Source organism: Megascapheus bottae, chromosome 15 (assembly GCF_031878675.1).
Source record: "Megascapheus bottae isolate mThoBot1 chromosome 15, mThoBot2.hap1, whole genome shotgun sequence".
Lineage (NCBI taxonomy): Eukaryota > Metazoa > Chordata > Mammalia > Rodentia > Geomyidae > Megascapheus > Megascapheus bottae.
In genome coordinates, this window is record NC_143523.1 from 52,771,644 (window position 1) to 52,786,926 (window position 15,283).

Genomic DNA, 15,283 nt, shown 5'->3' on the forward strand with positions numbered 1-15,283 from the left:
AATGCAAGATTGTAAGCTCTCATTTTATTTTTATTTTCTTGGTAGATTTTTTTTTGCCAGTCCTGGGGCTTGGACACAGGGCATAGGCACTATCCTTAGACACATTTTGCTCAAGGCTACTGCTCTACCACTTGAGCCACAGCACCCCTTCCAGCTTTTTTCTGTGTATGTGGTATTGAGGAATCAAACCTGTGGCTTTGTGCATGCTAGGCAAGCACTTTATCACTAAATTACACTCCCGGCCTGTAAGCTCTATTACTTAGCAATGTAACTCTGGGGAAATATTTGACCCCTCTTAATACAGTTAGTTGCCTATAAAAAGATAATAATGATTCTATTCTTCATTTGGAAGAATTTTTGTCAATTATAAAAGACTAGGCACATGTAAGAAATCGTTCTCGTGATGGAAACAAATCAGAATGTCAAGTGCAAGAGCACATACAATTTCAGGACGTGGGAGCCCCAGATGAGTTCCTGGGACAACCTGATGAGCAAATATCAAAGACAGAGACTATGAACATGATGCCTGCCCCCCCACATCCCCTTCAGCCCCCCTCTCCAGACAGATAACACAGCCACTTCTGCCCAAGGGAAGGCTGGATGACCAGTCCCTTTAAGTAGATTCCATTCCATCAGATTGTCTCAATATACTCTCCTTGTATTTGCCATCAAGCTCAGCAATGCATAAAGGCCAAGTATAGTGCAAACACAAGTTACATGAATCTGGGTTTATGATATGAGTAGGGTTGACCTCTCACTAATCATTCAACCACTGCTCTCTTAGAGACTCAGTTGACAAGGTGTAATATGAAGGGGAAATGGCCAGAGGAAGAGCTCTGAAGGCTGTACTAATGTACAGACTTTAATGAAGGATATGCTAGCAGAAGGCGGGACCCACCTCGGCCAAGCCAGGTGATACATTCACATGCAGAGAATAAGATTCAACAAACTGTCAAGTAAGCCACTTTGAGAATGCCTTTGAGATTTTTTGCATTCATTACAGAGATGCAGAAGAAAAGACAGAAGTAGATGGAACTAGGAGAAGCTCCAACCTGGAGAAGGTAACTAACTGTGTGGGGCCCAGGCCACAGACACAGATAGAGCTCACTTCCGTGGTCTGGAGAGCTTGCTCAGAAAGAAGCTGACTTCTGGTCTATGGTTGGCTCCCTTGTGGCAGGAGCAGGGCCTGGGTGTAGTGTTTTCGATGGCCATGCTTCACTACCAATCTCAAACTGGGTCACAGAGTTGGCTTGCCCTTGGTAACCATGCTTTCAGGAAGATTGGGTAGAAAAAGAGCTATCCATGGGTGAAACAATGCCACAGTGATGCTCACAAGACATGATGCTAGAATGAAATTTACAACTTGGGGGAGGGGAGTTGGGGGGGAGGTGAAGAAGGAGAAAAATGAGGGAGGAGATTACCATGTTCGAGAAGAAATGTACTCATTAACTCACTCATGTAACTGTAACCCCTCTGTACATTACCTTGACAATAAAATTAATTTAATAAAAAAAAGAGGAACAGGAAAAAGAAAAAAATCTATTCGTGGGTACCTTTGAGCCTCTTGGATTTCCTTACCAAAGTATCCTGTGTCTGGGAACCCCTAAATCCAGGGTCTTTCTGTCTGATAATTGCTTCCCATATTCCTTTTCTCCCTGAGGAAATCAGCCATCAAAACAAAACAAAAACAAAAATGCACAGCGAAGTCAAAACTGCTGATGTTTCCGGCTTTGAAGAGCTTAGAGCTTAAGTCAGACGCTAATGATGGAGCTATTATCAAATGCACTAGCTGAATGCAAATGATTCTCATCCATCTAAGTGTTGAGGCTCCCCCGGAACCCCCTGAGAAATTCACTTTCCTGCCTATGTATTTGGTTAGCGAAGAAATATCCGGGGAAAGATGTTGTTTTGGCTTTCAGAAGCAAATCTTCTAGTGATCACTGCAACTTATAAATGTCAGTTTTGAAAAATGGAAATTTTGTGTGAGCAGCTCCTATGGGAAGACTCTTGCTTTGCATCTGGTTTCAGAAGGGGGAAGCTCTATTGACATTCATCAGAGATTCCAGCAAAACCCTGCCAGTACCCCCCTAACTTTCTACAAAACCTCTTAATGAATCCCAAGACAATAGAGAACAGAGCTCCATAATATCCCCAAAGCAGGCTTCATCCCCAAAACATAGACTATTTTTATGGATAAAAAATAAATTATCTCCTTGTTCTATACACATTTGTTATTATTCTATTTTTGCCGTTGAGAATTTATTCCCCTAGAGTAAGTGAATAAAAGCTTTGGGATTCTTGCAAGAAAGTATTTTTGCCCGGCTGATGTTTCAACCATCAGAAGAAATAAGACAGCCAACCTGAAAAGAGAATGGAGATTTCCTCTATAGTGAGCAGATTTGTTAGGAAGGCTCTGAGTCCCTGAATGAGACTCAAATAGCAGGCAATAAGAGTAGTCATGACTTTAAAAGAGTTCCAAACATGAATGCTTTTTAATTCTTTTCTCCAAGTTAATTTCACACACCCACACCCCAAAAGCACATCCTCTCCAGTCTTTTTTTCCTTCTGAAAGCTATATGGTCTATTTTATATCTGTATTAATTTGCTTTGTTAATATCTAAAAGGTATTCTTATTTTGTCAATAGTGACAATCTTTAAGGACTTTTTCTATTAACCAAATCATCTCTCCCTCCTATAGTGTAAAGATTTCCAGCTCTTGATCTCAAGATTTGCTCTTTGTTGTTCAACCATTTGCCATGAACCTCACTATGCACCTTTATGTATTTCTTCATGTTTTCTGAGCATTGTGCATTTGTAAATATCAACCATTCACTAGATTTGTGTCTTTTGCGTAACTTTTTAAAATGGTACCACCTTGTCATCTATTCAAATTGCACAGTAGAATTGTGCCAGCGCAATGTTTTTTCTTAATATTTTTATTGTAATTAATAAAAGGGTTACATGATATTTGCCAGATAGAAGGTGCATTAATTCACATATATTGATACCCTTTCACATGTCTTGGTCCCCATTACCCTCCCTCCAGCCCCCATCTTTGTTTTCCCCCTTCCCTATCCAATTTCAAATAACCAAATACAAATAAATCCAATATATCAGATAACAAAGTGAGATACTGTAACAATATGAGATAACCAAGGGACAGCAAAAGAGATGAGAGATAACAGTACATTAAGGAAAACAATCATTCATTATATGGCTTTTGTTTCAATATCCTGGAGGTCCTTTTAATTAGCTTCATATTATTTGGCCTTATGAATCAAGGTTTTGCTCTATTGCAGATCTCTTCTAGTAGAGCCCAAGGTTTCTACTGATTATGACAAATGAGGGAAACCATTGAGCCTAATTCCTTTGAGTCTGGCTTACTTCACTTAATATGATTTTTTCTAAGACTTTCCATTTCCTAACAAATGGGTCGATGTCATTCTTTCTGACAGCAGCATAGAATTCCATTGTGTACAAATACCACAACTTGTTGATCCACTCATCAACTGAGGGACATCTAGGTTGGTTCCATATCTTTGCTATGGTGAATAATGCTGCAATGAACATGGTTGTGGTAGTGGATTTAGTATGCCCTGGGTTCTGGATGGTTGGGTAAATGCCAAGTAGTGGAATTGCTGGGTCATAGGGGAGTTCTATGTTTAGCCTTTTGAGGCACTGCCACACTGCTTTCCATAGTGGTTGAACGAGTTTGCACTCCCACCAACAGTGTAGTAGTGATCCCTCCTGGCCACATCCCCTCCAGCATCTGTTGTTATTCGTTTTCCTGATCCTGGCCATTCTAACTGGAGTGAGGTGGAATCTTAGAGTTGTTTTGATTTGCATTTCTTTTATGACCAGAGATGTTGAGCATTTCTTCATGTGGCTATAGGCCATTTTTGTTTCTTCTTCAGAGAAGACTCTCTTTAAGTCTTTGGCCCATCTTTTAATGGGATGGTTGTTACTTTGGAGGTTAGTTTTGGAGTGATTCAATTTTTTGAGTTGTTGATATATTTTAGATATGAGGCCTTTGTCTATTGTATGGTTGATGAAGATCTTCTCCCACTCTGTAGGCTTCCTAATTAGTTTACTAGCTATGTCCTTTGCCATACAAAAGCTCTGCAGTTTAATGCAGTCCCACTTATCCAGTCTTTCTCTTATTTGCTGTGATTTTTGGTCCTTATTAAGAAAGTTTCGACCTGTGCCAAGGAGGCCTAGTGTATCTCCTATTCCTTCCTGTAAAGTTTTCAGTGTGTCAGCTTTTACCTCGAGGTCTTTGATCCATTTGGAGTTAATTCTAGTTTGTCAGCGCAATGTTATGGACAGTTTTAGTCTTCCAGCCATTCTCCCTGTTACTGCTTATGTCCATGGGTTGACTTCCATAATCACTTGTTCTTTGTTTCATCATCTCTTTTAGGCTATTATACAGTCATGTACTATATTTTATTTTCAATAGTGAATTTTCCAATTCTAGAATGTCTGTTTCTATCATTCCCTAATACGATCATCTACTTATTTAATATGAATATGGAATTTTGTTTTATCCCAATCAATATCAATATCATAACGTGTGTGTGTGTGTGTGTGTGTGTGTGTGTGTGTGTGTGTGTGTGTGTGTGTGTATTGGAGCATTCAGGACCTGGGTGCTCTCTGTCAGCCTTTTCACTCAATTCTAGGGCTGTACCACTTGAAGCATAGCTCTGCTTCCAGTTATTTGTTGGTGAATTGGGGATCAGAGTCTCACAGCCTGTTCTTTCTAGGCCAGTTTCAGATATGACTCTCAGATCTCAGCCTCTTGAGTAGCTAAGCTTATAGGTGTGAGACACAGACACCTGTACATTATGGTTACTTTTAAATTTCACAGGCTGTATCATCTCCAGATTGTCTTCTTTTACACTCCTTTTCTGTTGAGTAAGTGGTTGGCAAGCTTTCTCTATGAAAGAACAGAGAGTAAACATTTTAGGGTTTCTGATTGCTGTCATATATCCCTTTCTGTTGATGATACTGTGTTTTGTTTTGTTTTAAAATCCTTCAAAACACTAAGGGGGGAAATCCTAGATGAAGAGTCATACAACAAATCGTCTGTGTAGTCAATTTGGCCCACAGACCTCATTGGCTGACACCTGTGCTTTTTTATTTTCAGAAAGATTCACATTCATTGGTGCAAATACAGTACCTAACACTTGCTAAACATGCATTTCACACTAATTGGTCACATTTCCACAGGTAGTCAGTTCACAGGACGAGGCTCACTCCTTGCCAGTAGGCAGGTGTAGGAGGTAGCCGAGAGCCTGAGCTGCCTGCAGAGCCAGCCAACTGTCATTCAATTAGACAGGGCTGGTGGCCACTGGCCTTTTAGGAACAAGGGCACAGAGACATCCAGCTTGCTGGATTCCTAAGAAGGACTGTGGGGGGAGGTAGCAGGCTTAGGCTGTAGGTGCTTCCAGAGCCCAAGGGTGGTGTTTGTGGGAAATGGCACTCCCTGTGCCCAGAGCACAGAAAGGGGTTGGAGGCCTCTTGGAGGTGGCAGCTGGTCCCTCACAGGGCAGGTTGGAAGGACTCCCGAGAGAGCCCAGATATTACAGTGTGGCCACAGCCCCTATTGCAAGACTGGGATGGCAACACAGACAAAAACACCAACAGCCCAGGGCAAACCAGGCTTATTTCCCTATGGAAACATGTAAAAAGCTTGGGAGGGAAATGCAGTCTTTCAAACCAATCCTACTAAACTTTGGATTTGTTTTTCTTACGGATTTTTTTAAAAACTTGAAAAAAAAAAAGAAAGGAAAGACTGAACAAAAAGATCCACGACTCTACTCTCCCACCTCTATCTATAAGCGTCCCCCCACCACCCTCTGCCTCTGCCTCTTTCCTCAGCTGGAAACATCCATGCCCCATGTCTGTGAAATGATGTTTTCTCTGTGTCTCAGGATGAAAAGCGCCAATTGTCTTATGAGGTGCTGGAGAGAAACTGGTCAGCCTGGAGGCCAATGTTTCCTGGGACCACAGCTCAGGGTTGTGTATTTACTTACAGGGTCCCCAGAAACGCACCTCTTGACTGTCACAAGCAACAACTTTTCTGGGCTCAGGAGCCAGACCTGGACTGTTTGCTCAGAGGCAGGAGCCCAGAGTTGCTGAGTTTGAGGGCAAGTAATAGTTTCCTCTCTGGGCATTCTGGGCCTCTGAACCATGGTGACCTCTAGGATGTCTACCTCTAGGAGACTCCATCCCTAAACACACTAGAGCTGGCTCAGGGACCAACTGTAGGGCTCCAGACAAAGCCCAGGACAGCCAGAGCCTGCTCCAAGTCCAGGAAAAATGTTGTCCTATTGGTGGAGGCTAGCTTGTCCTTCACGTTGTGGAGCCAGCCCTGCTGCCACAGAGACTACTTTGTCCTGTGGTGACATTTACTGACATGTCTTGTAATAGGTGATAATGTTGTTTACTCAAATTTCCATGTGTGTGTGTGTGTGTGGGGGGAACAATTACCTTTTGAGTGACTTCCTGGTCGATTCCTCTCTGAGGAATCCTGTGGGAAAGAATTGACACCTACTCTGCAGAGTCTGTCCCTTTTTCCTGCTACTTCATATGTCCTGAACATAAGGAACACTAAATGGTGGAGAGCCTGGATTCTTTTACCCTGGTGAGTGCTCTTCCTTTTGTTTCAGTAAGCCATGATCTCAGATGAGCTCAAAGTACAGAGCCATTTCTTGTGCAATCAAGGCTGTCTCAGTTCATATTCACCTTTACCTCAGCTCCTTTGAGGCTATTACATAGGATTAGGGAATCCTCTAGCTGGTTCTATCCCTCCAAAATTCTCCTTCTTTTCAGTGGCTAATTTTCTGACTTAATCTTTCGGGGGACTCACACCAAAATACTTCAGGTTATTTTTCTTTTTTCTTTCAGATATCTCCATTTATCACCACACGTGTTTGATCTTAAATTAAAAATTAACTCCCTCAAGTAACTCCACCCCTGAGTACGAGTTCCCAGATGTTCTCTAGGGCCTCAGAAAGTGATATGCAGCAAATGGGTCTTCCAAGCTCCATCCTGGCCATATGCTGGATGGTAGGGTCTGGCATCTTGTCTTCATGGTGGGGAACAGTGAAGCCCTGCCTTTCAGGTGACAAATGTGCCTGAATCCTTGGAAACAAGGGTGGGCCATTGGCTGATAGGTTATTCAATGTGTCAGTCCATTGTCTGGGACTGGGAGTTTCCAGTGACCCTGTCTCTTAACCTGGCCTTATTTAAGCCCAGACTGCCTAAGGTGACACTAAGCCATGCCATATGTTCCTGTGTTTGTGTCCTGACCTCCTGTCTCCTGACTCTTCTCTGGTTACCATGGCATCCCAATTCAACTCTCCATTGGAGCTGAATTGGTTTCTTGGTATTGTTTTTGTTCATTCTTTCCTTTCTGGCTTTCATGAGTTTCTTAACAAAGTTAAATGTATTTTCTGGCTGCTAGGCTTTAAGATAGGAGTCTATCATGCAGTCGCCAGCTTTGTAATAAAGTCTCCATGATATGATCCTTCAAAATGTGGCTTCTCCATTTTCTAACCCTACAACAGAAGTAGTTTCTTAAAAGTCCTGCCTTCATTTTGTTTGTTTGTTTTTGCTGCCAATCCTGGGGCTTGAACTCAGGGGCTGGACAGTGTCCTTGAGCTTCTTTTGCTCAAGGCTGGTGCTCCACAATGTCACCCACATCTCCACACCTGGCTTTTTAGTTTATTGGAAATAAAAATCTCACAGGCTGTTCTGCTCAGGCTGGCTTTGAACTGTATACCTCAGAACTCAGCCTGCTGAGTAGTTAATATTATAGGTATGAGCCACTGACATCTAGCCTGCATACATTTTCTTTCGTTATTTTCCATAATAGATTCAGGCTAGTATGATCTCGATGAGGAGATATCTTCTTAGAATGGCATTTGCTAAAATGGTGATTATAATGCTCTTACTATCAGATTCTGACAGCATCTTTATCTTACATCCAAACTAAGAAAGAAGTTGAAGTATGAATAATAGCTGTTGATCCCAGATTTGGCCCAAATATCAGCCTTAATGTTTAGACAAATGCATGAGCTAGAGTTCACAAACGATAAACACACTGAGCTTATGAAAATGCTGGTACTTCCTGTGTGATTTATTTCCAAGATTATTTTCCCATTTACTACAAAACTACAATGCAACACTCTTCAAAATGCTTGTGTTGGCTAGGTGCCACTGGCTCACACCCATAATCCTATCTGTTTAGGAGACTGACATTTGAGGATTGCGTTTGAAAGCCAGCCTGAACAGAAAGGTCTATGAAGCTCTTACCTTCAATTAACCAGCAAAAGAGATGAAAGGGAAGAGCAGTGATTCAAGTGGTAGAGTGCCAGCTTTAAGCAAAAGAGCTATGGGACAGCCCAGAATTCAAGCTATAGTACCAGCACAAGAAATAAAAAATCAAAACCCTTGTTTATATAGTAATTTCAGATCATAAAATTGTTGATTTATCATAAATGAAAACAAAATAAACTGATGTTGTTAAAAACTTTGCCAGGATAACCAAAGAATAACCACATTTCTCCTGATCAATCCAACCCCAACATGTCAGAACTAGAGGTGATTGTAACTATATATTCATTTTTTGCCAGTCCTGGGGCTTGATCTCAGGACCTAGGCACTGTCCTTGAACTTTCTTGAAACTACCATTCTACCCTGAGCCACAGCACCACTTTTGGCTTTTTCTGTGCATGTGGTACCAAGGAGAAAAACCCAGTGCTTCCTAAACCATGCTAGGCAAGCACTCTACCACTAAGCCATACTCCCAGTCCTTTAAATATTCTTTAAAGTACTTTGTTTTGCTTTGGGTTTAGCAAGGAAATATGTTACAGGTAACAAAAATGTGGACTATGTAATCAGTACCAAATATCTCAGTCTTTCTGTTATTACTAATACTAATGATTTCTTGACAATTTACCAGAGACTATATAGGGCAAACATTTTTCAAAAGCTTTATGGTAGCTCACAGTTTCGGTCATTTTTGTGGTTAACTTCTTGCTTGCCAAGGCCCAAGACCTTACAGAGAGAAACTATGACCATTCCAGAGACATAACCCCACAGGCTCTTATGACAGGTATATTCTCAAATCATTTATTAACCCTTTAATTGATTAAACGTGTGAGTGGATTGATCCATTTATGAGGGCAGAATGCTACTCATCTCTCAAAGATCACACCTGGTCCTACCTACTAATATTTCATAATGGCATTAAATTTCAACATGAATTTGAGAAGTCCACATGGAGATTTGTCCAAACTACATTTGAACCATAACTCTCTGCTTGCCATGTTTCAAAAGTAAGGCATCTACTCAAATGTATTTCTTATGTCTTAGTTCAGAAAGCAGTGGTTGATAATTGTTGAGTGACTTGTCATTGAAAGGTTATTTTTTGAGCAATCAGGAGGAAACTGGCAGGTACATACAATCCAGTATTATATCACCCATAAATTCTAAATGGCCAAATTCATGCTCTAAAATCTCTCTAGACTTAGTCAGACTTAATTCTACTTCCATTCTTATGATTATTTGTGTGAACTTGGCCAGAGCCTTTCTAGAACAAGATTAGTTAAGCTACCCGTCTATTGTGGAGGGCCAAAGAAGGAGCAAGAAGGGAAGATTAGTGAGAGTGACAGGGGAGGTATCTATCACCATCAAAGTATGTTGTATATAGGTGTAAAATGTGATAATAAAACTCATTAGTTTGTACAGTTAATATATCCCAATTTAAAAAAGTCTATTGAACAAGAAGTGAGGTACTCACATCATAGTATAGATAACACACTGTTCGTTTATCAAAAGGCTTGATACAAAAGAGGATATTCTTTTTCCATATATTTTTATTGTAATTAATAGAAGGGTTACATTATATTCACCAGATAGAAGGTGCATTAATTCACATACATTGATACTCTTTCTCATGTCTTGGTCCACATTTCCCCCCCCCACCCAACCTCTCATCTTGTTTTCCCCCCTTCCCTATCCAATTTCAAATAACCAAATAAAAATATATCCAATATATCAGATAACAAAGTGAGATACTGTAACAATATGAGATAACCAAGGGACAGCAAAAGAGATGAGAGATAACATAGTTCATTAAGGACAACAATCACTCATTATATGGCTTTTGTTTCCTTTTCCTGGAAGGTCCTTGCATTTAGCATCATACTGTATAGCCTTATGTATCTGGGTTTTGCTCTATTGCAAATCTCTGCTAGGAGAGCCCAAGGTTTCTACTGATTATGACAAATGAGGGAAACCATTGAGTCTATGTTCCTTTGAGTCTGGCTTACTTCACTTAATATGATTTTTTCTAAGTTTTTCCATTTCCTTTCAAATGGGCAATGTCATTCTTTCTGACTGCAGCATAAAATTCCATTATGTACAAATACCACAACTTGTTGATCCACTCATCAACTGAGGGACATCTGGGTTGGTTCCAAATATTTGTTATGGTAAATAGTGCTGCAATGAACATGGTTGTGCTAGTGGCTTTAGTATGTCCTTGTTTCTGGACAATTGTGTAAATGCCTAGTAGTGGAATTGCTGGGTCATGGGGGAGCTCTATGTTTAGCCTTTTGAGGCACTGCTATACTGCTTTCCATAGTAGTTGAATGAGTTTGCACTCCCACCAACAGTGTAGTAGTGATCCCTCCTGGCCACATCCCCTCCAGCATCTGTTGTTATTCGTTTTCCTGATCCTGGCCATTCTAACTGGAGTGAGGTGGAATCTTAGAGTTGTTTTGATTTGCATTTCTTTTATGACCAGAGATGTTGAGCATTTCTTCATGTGGCTATAGGCCATTTTTGTTTCTTCTTCAGAGAAGACTCTCTTTAAGTCTTTGGCCCATCTTTTAATGGGATGGTTGTTACTTTGAAGATTAGTTTTGGAGTGATTCAATTTTTTGCGCTGTTGATATATTTTAGATATGAGGCCTTTGTCCGTTGTTTGGTTGGTGAAGATCTTCTCCCATTCTGTAGGCTTCCTAATTAATTTACTAGCTATGTCCTTTGCCATACAAAAGCTCTGCAGTTTAATGCAGTCCCACTTATCCAGCCTTTCTCTGATTTGTTGTGATTCTTGGTCCTTATTAAGAAAGTTTCGACCTGTGCCACGGAGGCCTAGTGTATCTCCTATTCCTTCTGTAAAGTTTTCAGTGTGTCAGCTTTTACCTCCAGGTCTTTGATCCATTTGGAGTTAATTCTACTGCAGGTTGACAAAGAAGGATCCAACTTTAGTTTTCTGCAGGTGCTTAATCAGTTCTGCCAGCACAACTTGTTGAAGAGGCTGTCTTTCTTCCATTCTATTTTTTTTTGGTTCCCTTGTCAAAGATTAGGCCATAGGTGTGGTTTAATATCTGGGTCCTCAGTTCTATTCCACTGGTCTTCAGGCCTGTTCTTGTGCCAATACCAAGCTGTTTTGATAATTATAACTCTGTAGTAGAGTCTGAAGTTTGGTATTGAAATTCCTCTGGTGCTGTTCTTTCTGCTAGGAAGTGTTTTGCTATATAGGGTCTTTTATTATTCAATATGAAATTTTGGATTGCCTCTTCTATTTCTTTAAAGATGGGTATTGCGTTGAATTTGTAGATAGCTCTTGGCAAGATTGTCATTTTCAGGATGTTGATTCTTCCAATCCAGGAGCATGGGAGGTTTTTCCATTTCCTCAGTTCTGCTTTAATTTCCTCAAAGGAGGATATTCTTAAGAGAGGAGTACAAGAACTCAATCAAAAGCTTTGTGCATATGATCATGTAAAATGACACTTATAAAATGTACTTCAATGAATGGAAAAAGTTTTTTTTATTATACTCTTTGCAGCTCTTTTTATTCTTTTCTTTTTTTCTGTTTTTATTTTTCTCCCTTTGGGTGCTGTTTTTTGTTTTTAAATTTCTATATCCTTTGTCTTGTGTATAAGTTTATCTGATTTGGGGAGTGGAAGGGGAAGCACAGAAATGGAGGGACAAAGAGTGAACAAATTCAACAGTGATACTCTCGAGGCACTAAGTTGGAAATGAACTACAAAACTTGGGAGGTCAAGAAGGGAAAAACTGGGAGAAAATGAAGGAGGGGTTAACACTGTTCAAAAAGAAATATGCTCATTTACCTGACTTATGTTATTGTAACCTCCCCCCCATACATCATCTTTACAATAAACATTTTTGGGAAAAATGTAAAAGGAAGGCATAATATAAAAACAAAATTTTCATCTGAATTAACATTGTCCTTGGTCCTAAATTTTATTTACACATGTTACTTCCAAGGTTTTTCTTTCTTTTGCCAATTTGGGACTAATGGAAAACAGAATTAGTCTTTTTAACTGACACTGATGAAAACCGGAGCTACAACCTTACTCAGTAATAGTTTCTATTGTCCTATGGGTTAGTTGTCCTGGACAAGCATTCATCTTTGGCTTTGAGTAGAACACTTACACATTAAAATAGTGTGTGAGTATGAGTATCTACTGTGCATACCATTGGTATGCAATTGAGCTACTTTAATAAAGAAAGCAAAAGTCCCTGGCATCATCCTAGAATCCTACTAAGTAGAGGAGATATGGGAACCGTAACAAACCATCAACACATCAATAATATTATCATATAATTTTGAAATCAGCAATTACTCTGAACAAATTTTAAACCAGCCAAAAAGCTAGACATGAAATGAGAACAGTAGTAAGCAACACACTGTAATTACAAATAGGGACTTTTTTGTGAGTACAGCAATGGCTCAGAGTCTTTAAAGTGATGAAGATGTCAGCACATATGCATGATGTAAGAGAATGTATGCTTAGAAAATCGCTGTGCCCTGGGTTCCCAGAGCAAAAGGAAAATGTGTGAGTGACAAGGGGAAGTGATAGGAACCAGATCATAGAGGATGTTGTGGGAACTTGGCTTTTACTGTAAACAAAATGAATATCACAGAGAGATGTTAAACAGACTTAATGATGGCTTATATTGAAGGCTTGCTGTAGTTGCTAGATGGAATAAACTTGGAATAAACTACATTAGGACACTTTTATAGTCAAGCAGGGAAGCAATGATGGCTTCCAATAGAATTATGGAAGCAGATGTGGCATGTAGCTGGACCATTAGTTTGTTTTGAAGGTTGAGCCAATGAGATTTCCTGATTTCCATGAGAGACAAAAGAAAAGTCGATATGACCATGATTTTAGAGAATTCACAATGAACAAGAAGATGGATGATGGATTGTCATATACCTGGGACAAAGAAGGAAGAGCATGAAGAAATGTATGAATAGAATGAGAAAATCAGAAAAAAAGAGGTCTAGATCTGAAAGAGAAATTAGAGAATCATAAATATATGCAAAACACCATGTCATGGAAATGAAGCCATTATTTTTATGCAGCTTCCCAGAAATCTTTTAAAACAGGAGTTTTTTCCTTTTTCTTTTTAAAATTTCCTATTCTAAATCCCTTCAAACATATCTTTCTGGTTTACAGGTTCTCCAGGTCTTGGCTCTGACACGCAGTTTAGCTGCACCTGCTGATGCCGACTGCCTGGCAGGTACATATCACCAGCCCTCTGGAAATCATGGAGAGGGCAGATTTGGCTCTGAATGTGTGAAGCAATTAGATTCACCCCAGTCCTGGCTATTCCTCCAGAATAAAAGCAGAGGGGCTGCCAGTTCTCACTTTCACAGTGTGAATACCTATGTGGGCCTCACCTAATGAGGAGGCTGCACTTCAACAGTCTTCTGTCTTTCGAACATTTTACATGGAAAGGAAAAGCCATATCTGAAGGCTGGGAGGATTCCTTTACGTATGTTGGATAAAGGAATTGCAGCCCCATATCTAAAAGGCTAATTTCTGAAGACAAATTAGTTTCCCCAAAAAAGTGTGTCTCTAGCTATCAATAGAAACAATAGAGGGAGGTAGAGATAATATCAGACTAGAAAGACTGGATAAGAACTTGTTTTTAAAAAATTAAATAATGTTGGCATTATCTACATAGGTTTTCTTGACTCAGTGGTGTCAAAAAGGAGTAAGTAAACAGCATATGGAATTGAAGTGGGAACCACAAGCCTACAGAGATCTCTGTTGATGACCTTGGAATGGATCCACTGTAGAGATGTGTGTAGAGTCTGAGCTTGCTTCTGCCCTAGATCTATTGGCTGTGGTTAACATGACACCTGGCAAGGAGCCTCTGAATCTGCCCCTTTGCAGTCCTGAAAAGCCCCCCCAAAACACAAGAACTCAAAGAAACATTGGAGAGGAAAGTAATACTAAGGCTTATGATGAGAGTATTATTTAAATACACAACTGGGAGGACTAGAATCAGAAAATGAACACTGTGTCTCAAGTTGCCTGTGGCAAGTTCCTGACATTTTCTCTCTCGACCACAGGTTGTCCATGACTTACAAGATGAGGGCAGCATTGAACTGAGCACCACTGGCTCACACTTGTAATCCGAGCTACTCACAGGGTAGAGCTTGAGCAGAAAAATCCATAATATTCTTATCTCCAATTAGTTTTTTAAATCAAAACTAGAGGGTGGGGCTTGAGTGGAGTAACAGCCGTGAGCAAAAAACCTAAGAGACAGTACCCAGGCCCCAAGTTCAAATCCCCAGTACTGACACAATGAGAAAGGGAAAGATGGAGGAAGGAAGGAAGGAAGGAAGGAAGGAAGGAAGGAAGGAAGGAGGGAGGGAGGGAGGGAGGGAGGGAGGGAGGGAGGGAGGGAGGGAGGGAAGGAGGGAAGGAAGGAAGGAGAGAAGGAAGGAAGGAAGGAAGGAAGGAGGGAGGGAAGGAGGGAGGGAGGGAGGGAAGGAGGGAGGGAGGGTGGGAAGGAAGGAAGGAAGGAAGGAAGGAAGGAAGGAAGGAAGGAAGGAAGGAAGGAAGGAAGGGAGGGAGGGAGGGAGGGAGGGAGGGAGGGAGGGAGGGAGGGAGGGAGGGAGGGAGGGAAGGAAGGAAGGAATAATTAGTAAACAGGACAATCTTCTAGCCGTCATTTACTGAACCAGCCCAAATGCTAGCTTATCTCACCACTCATCCAAAATAAATAATAATTATTATATAGACATGTTGTTTAGGCACCAAGAATAATGATTAGACTAGGTACCAGTGGCACACACCTATAATCCTAGCCATTCAAGAAGCTGAGATCTGGAGAATCAAGGTTTGAAGCCAACCTGAGCACAAAAGTTCACTAATTTCCATCTCCAAAATAACCAGTAAATAGCTTTCTCTGATATCCCAATTCTGTTCACCTTCCCTTCCTT